We start from the raw sequence: 7,133 nt of genomic DNA on the forward strand, positions 1-7,133 counted from the left end.
ATATATCAAGTAGCTGCCTTTGTTTTATTGGATATAAATATTGTGTTTATCCTGGATTACTGGATGTGAATTGTATTTTAAAGAGTAATTCTGCATGAGCTCATTGAAATTAAATGTATGCTTTACTTCTTGAAATAGCCTCCAGCAGAGACTTGGAGGGAGAGTTACAGTAAATCATGATTGTTTCTCTATTCTAACTGGCCTTTTGAGGACAAAATGTTGCTTCTCTAACTGTCCTGAGTACTCAGGCTATCAGGGAGGATATACTGTCCTCATTAAAGGCTCACGGTTCACTTCCCTGCCACACAAACTGACCAAAATGACCAAACTACTTTGTGTGTGTGGGGGTACATGTGCGTGGTTTAACTACCCCCTTTTGGGGACCAAATCTCTTCACAAGTATTAGTGAAACATGAAAAACTTGACCCCGTAGTGCCCTTTTGCTGGGCGCCATAATTTCAAATGCTTTTTCCAAGGAGTTTTAGAGTTAGTGTTAGAATTACATTAAGGTTAGTGGTTAGAGATAACACAATATTAAATGGAAGTGAATAATCAGGCTCCATTAGTATAGGAAAAACAAGCTTGAGTGTGCATGTGGGAGTACGTGTGTGTGTTTGACATACGTTGCACCCTTCATACTCATGTGCACACACATTTAAGAGTTTGCCTTAAACCTTCTCAACCAATGCTGACAATGACCTCACATCCTGTCAGCCATGTTTGTTTGAGCCAGCGTTACCAGAAGCCCTTTCCGAACATCATTCTCTTCAGTCAACAAACCCATGTTACTCCCTCAGAACCGAGGCACGTAGCCCAGTCGGTGGCAGGGCCCATGACGTCCCAACCTTGGTCTTTAAGAGCTAGATTGTGTAATTGTGTATATAAGTCTCTTAGCCTGTCTCCACTGCATGATTATTTAATACCAGTGCGAGAGCTATGGCAGCGGTCTACCAGGAAGTAAGGAGGGTGTTGGAGATGGTGTTTACAGAGCAGTGCGTAGGATCCTCTGTGTGCATCTGATAGGAATGTGGTTGAAAGAAGAACTGATGATTGGGCAAGGCACTTCACCCTACTTGCCTTGGGGGAATGTCCCTGTACTTACTGTAAGTCGCTCTTGATAAGAGCGTCTGCTAAATGACTAAATGTAAATGTAAATGTAATGATCATTTTTACTGATATTGTACGGGCCAACATTAAAGTATCTGGAACTGGATTTTGGAAGCAGATGGGAAGACATGTCATTTCAGACATCCCTTAAGTATGAAATAAATGGAGGAATAAGAAGTGATCTGCTTTGGCTCGTAAGAATGCTGTACTCATATGAACCCAGACTGCAAGGCATGTATTTTGTTGTCACATCAAAATAAAGTTACTTGTTAAGCTGATATTCGAATTCAACACCCACTAATGTAGAGAGGACAGTTACGAACCTCATGGAGGCACATATAATATGTAATACATTCCAAACATTTTGAATTACATAGAAGACATGTCCTACAGTCACAGTCTGAAACTAATTTTAGTCAGTCAAGTCAATACTGAAGAGAGAAAAATTATATTTAGTAGTGCAAGTGAAACGGCAGAGAGTGAAAGATGGAGGATAGGAGAAGTGGTCAAAGTAGGTATGATAAATTGAAGAAAAGAAAACAGTCAAAAGCAAAATGTGCTGGTCTGTCACCTAGTCTAGAGAGAGAGAAAGCGTGAGAGAGATTCGCAGTGTCAAAAACAAGACTGTCGAAAGACTAGCATGTGTCACCACCTTAGTCACTGTGCCAACCTTGGGACTCTCTTTCTCTCTCCTTTAACAAGGCGATCATATCGCCTCCCTTCATTTAAAAATGGTCTGTCTGTAGCCCACGTTAGCCTATTTTTCTCACCACACCATTATGGGTCCCCAGTGTCTCACATCTATTCCCTTCATTAACTCTTTTCATTTTCTCTCTCGAGCGCTCTCGTTTTTCTTTCTTTATCTCGGACATGTTATTCCTCTCTCAATCTCTTTCCTAAGAGAGAGAGATTGATGGACAGGGTTTTTATAACCAAGTAAAACCTAGAGAATTGTCATGGGGTGGATCTTCTCCTCCCTCATTTTCTTTCCTCTAATTTCTAATTCATCCCTCTCTTTCTCCTCCAAGCTCCAGAAGAGACTCCAGAGGGATTCTTTAATTACTCTCTCTGACCTAAATGTACCATAATGAACCATAATAAAGTAGCCTTGACTGACCGTGTCTAGTGAAGATGCCATGGAGGAATCTGGACGCTCAAAATGTGCAGTTGGATGACTCTTTGGATTCATGTCTGTAGGATAATATACTTTTGATCAAATTCGCACTCTGGTTTGAAATGTGTGTCCTTCCATTTGGTAAATAAGTAAAAGCAGAAAGCAGGTTCATGTGAAGCAGTGTTCGTCATGGAAACCCATGAAAGGATTCGACAGTAATGGGTGGTTTTGATTTGCCTCACAGTTGAAATTTTCTGTAGCGGACTGACCCTGCAGTTACATAACAGTACTCGTAGCTGTTGGACCAACAAAGTTATTGATATTATATTCAGGTCAGAAAAAAAAAACTGTACTGGTTCCCTGATTGCAAAATTGTAATGAAACAGGCATGCCAAGAAGTAGGTGCGTGACTCACCAACAAAATTGGAAAAATGCATTTCCCTTTACAACATTTCCATCGGCAATCTGCATTGCACCTTTTCATAGTATTCGGTATATCTGTCGTGCAGGTCATGAAGATTTTGGTTGATGGTTCGTATGAATAATTTGCAAGGGGGAGAAGCAGTACATTGTATAAATAGGTGTGAAGTGGAAGATGAAAGAGAAGGGTAATTATGTGTGTGTGTGTGTGTGTGTCACAAGGACACACATTACACACTCATATCTTCACAAAGGCTTTGTGAGGTTTAAGTGAACCTTATCACACGTTTATGCCCAAAGCCCTTTATCTTAGCAAATGTAACCAGACTTATTAAATCTCGTACATGCCAAATAAATGACTTGAACATGTTGAGTTTGTAAAGTGATTGAAATGCAACAGGCATCCACTCCGGCACACTGCTACTTTTTGCTCCAGGCACTATGTATCAGCTACATTCCTGGTGTGCATATCTGACCACAATTGATTTAGAAGATACTATTGAGATGTAAGCCACTTCAAAAAAACACCCATGGGCAAATGTAATATTATTCTTTGAAATACCAAAACGTTTAGATGTTGTGTGTGTTTGTGTGTGTGTGTGTGTGTGTGTGTGGGAGTCAGGTGGCTGAGCGGTGAGGGAATCGGGCTAGTAATCCGAAGGTTGCCAGTTCGATTCCCGGTCATGCCAACTGACGTTGTGTCCTTGGGCAAGGCACTTCACCCTACTTGCCTCGGGGGAATGTCCCTGTACTTACTGTAAGTCGCTCTGGATAAGAGCGTCTGCTAAATGACAAGGTAAATGTAAATGTGTGCGCGCAGTGTACACTACCACCCGAGAGAGCATGAACAGTACTATCAACCATTGCTGTATATAGCCATTTTTTCTCACGAGAATTACGTGAATATCACATAGGCAAGTAGCCTACACATTCTGACTTTCTGGGTCCACGCAAAGCTCCCACTGTGAAAGAGCACAGTCTCATAATCCCCACACTCCTGGCTGATTATGATTCAAGACATTAAAATATGCAGACAATGAAAATCACCCATCACCATTATCTTCGGAAGAAAGCAGACCAATTAAAAACTTGCATTGAAAGCCTCTACTGTAGCCTAATTAATGATAGTGTAACTCATAATGGTTGTGCTGCAAAATCCTACACTTGGTTAAATTATATTATTGTCAATGTGAAGTAGCTGGTGAATGTGAAGTAGCTCGTAAAGGTTACTTGAATGTAACTGGTGAATGGGTCGCATTGAACTGTGGTTTTGAATCACACATTTTAGTATGAAGAAATTAAACTCTTTAGGATTCCATTTGATTAAGGCAGTGATGAAAAAGTTGAGGTCTACTTTCTCTCAAAGCCTGTGTCTAGTTCATCACAAAGGTCAACAGTTCAAATTTGAGTTTCCCCGAATTACACATCACACACTTAAACCAGACTAGACTCAGAATTAAGGCTTAATCTGTATTTTACTTGATCGAAAGCAAAAACAAATCATTAAATTTCAGTCCACATTTAGAAAACGTAACTACATCAATGCCCAAAGAGACACTATTAAAAACATCCAAACTCTCTGTCAAGTTCAGGCCAGGGCAACACCACTGAACGATCATTAACATCGTAGCGACAATTTCACCGCAATATCACTGCCACAGTACAGAAGACAACTGTAAGTAGAGGGTCGTGATTGGTTAAACCTCGCAGTACGACGGTGATGATAAAGTTCTCCGTGAAAGATAAAAGTTAACGGCATTGCATCACTTTAAACACCCCTTCATGTCCCTTCATGATAGGCCCTATCCCCCACGAACACACATCAAGGTAACCTTGTTTCTCAAGCTGAGAGTGGTGATAAAAGATAGTTCAGTCTCTGTTAAAAACAACACTAGAGCATACTTAAAACCTGTTTACGCTCCTGTTTCGCCCGCGTTACAAAAATGCTGCCCCCCCCCTCCCTCAGTTACGACGCACTAAATTCTAACATCTAATATATTTTTTAGACGCTACACATGTTATACATCATTGGAAAGCTACAATTCTTGTGCTTCCATTGAAATAAACCAATTCAAGATCAAGTCGCAATAGCAAGCAAAGTCAACGTCTTTTTCCGGTGAACATTCCTTCAACAATGCCAAAGAAAAAAGTTTTACTCACCCTAAGTGGTTCAAATAGGTCCAGGTGTGCAAATCATGCCATCAAAACTTTATCTGCTTACAGTCCCAAGGGTTCAAAGTATCTAACCATGTAAAGTAATTTGTCCAAATACAATGTTTTACGTTCATGAATAGCCATTATCCTTTGTTTCATTATGCAAGTTAGCCGACGGAAGAAACAACTTGTTCACATAAGTGTTCTTTTCTCAGGTTAGCAATGGAGTATTTACAATATGAAGGTATCAAAATGTCTGTTGAACCCTCCCCTTTTGATTGACACCTTGTTTGACCCAAACAAGGTGTCAAAGCTTCCATGCCCCGTTGACAGCTCTCTATAGCCAACTAGGTCTGTGCGTCCTGCCCGTTTAGCTATTATATATGATAGTTCTAAGTACCACCTTTCATTAGAGATAACAATTATGAAAAATAATACCTTTTTATCCTGAGTATTTGACCTTGGTTACAAAGGGTCATTTTGGAGTCTCCAAAAGGCCCTTTTAGAAAATGCCTGGATGTACTCTTATAAAAACATGTGTCAAATATGAATATATTGTGGTATTATGTTTGACTTTTGATTTGAATTGGGTAAGGCTTCAACCTGTGGTCCAATTTAGTCTTCCAGCTAATACTTACCACCTCTAGGCCTCTTCAGGCCTCTGTTTTCAAAACAAAATCTAGGCGGAAATAGAAATTTTCACTTTCCTTGTGTTCAAGCTTCTATTACTCAACACTAGTAGGACTGACAGGGGTCCTGACAACAGGGGACATAACTTCAGAGTGTCAGCTTTCAAAAGAGATCATTTACATGCATGTACTCCAAATGGTTCAAGAACAGCTTCCAATTTACTTTGGGTATGCTGTTTAGGCGTTTTTAGGCACATTTAACAGGAGTCTTAATTACCCATGTGCACAAAACAATGTACGTACAAATATAAATTTGGATGAGTTGTGTGGTCCCTTTTTCCTCGATTTCTTTTAATATCCAGTCTTCTTACAGTTTTTTTTTATTCGCTTTGGTACTATTTTCACAAGTAAGGTGTACATTTTCTAAACTCTTAGTACAAAAATACAAACTGATCACACTTGTAACGCAGATAGTCATTCTTTCAAAACCTGATGGAATGCTTTCCGTCAGTTGCACATGTTTCCAGTCCACATAATCATTGTTTCAAACACAAGATTATTGGAATATGTAATGGGAACATTTGGTTTAATCACCGAAACACAACAGTATGATCTTCTTTCAGTTTAGTACTTTTAACAATCAGTTCATCCAACAGCAAACAATGCAAGATACATGTTTCAAATCGGCCTTAGAAGTGCTGAAATTAATATGTTCCAGTACTATGTAAAAGACAGATTACACAGTTTCACATTAGGCAATACACTTACATTACTCACATTTACATAATAAATAATAATTTCCAAAATATCCATCCTATGTTTAATCAAGTGAAGGATCAATGAAGACATCGTCTACAATCATTTGGGCAAATTACGTAGTTTTTACTATTTTTCAGATATAATTGTAACATAGGTATACTTTCTATTACGTATGTAACTAAATGAGAACAAAACATAACATTTAGAGACCCCATGCCCACCTCTCTGACCTCTCTGTTGGTGCCCATGCCCACCTCTCTGACCTCTCTGTTGGTGCCCATGACCACCTCTCTGACCTCTCTGTTGGTGCCCATGCCCACCCCTCTGACCTCTCTATTGACCTCTCTCATGCCCACCTCTCTGACGGATCCCTTGTCCACGAGCTCTTCCGATTCCTTGCTGTCTATCCTGCTATGTTGAAAGAAATTGCCAGTGTTTACGCCCCCACTTTTACGTATATCTAATGACCAATTGTGGTTACCCCAATCTGAAATCAATTAGCAATAACGAGTATTCATCATTTGTGGTTAATTTATATGTTCGTACAAAAACACATTTTATTTCTGCAGTTCTCAAAATTGATATACTGTTTATTGCTGAAATGAAAATATATAGGTTTACCAAACGGTTCAGTGATTAACCATTAAGATCAGTTGGATTAAGTGTTGGTTAAATGTATTTACGCAAATTTGATGAGAAGCATATCAAAAGTATTGTGAGCATTGCATTGTGAAAGACAATTACTTCATATGAAAGGTATTTCTTTGATGACACACTGATTAGGTGTGGTGAAAAAGTGATTGTGTGACTTTTTGATGATCTGCTTTGAGTTTTGTACTAACAGTTGTGAGGTTTTACCACATACTTGTGAAAATAGTACCAAAGCGTAATAAAAAAACTGTAAGTGCCATCGCTGTAACTGAAAACAATGGATCAACTCTCCTTTCAGT

The sequence above is a fragment of the Osmerus mordax genome, chromosome 2, assembly GCF_038355195.1.
Source record: "Osmerus mordax isolate fOsmMor3 chromosome 2, fOsmMor3.pri, whole genome shotgun sequence".
In the NCBI taxonomy this organism is placed as follows: domain Eukaryota; kingdom Metazoa; phylum Chordata; class Actinopteri; order Osmeriformes; family Osmeridae; genus Osmerus; species Osmerus mordax.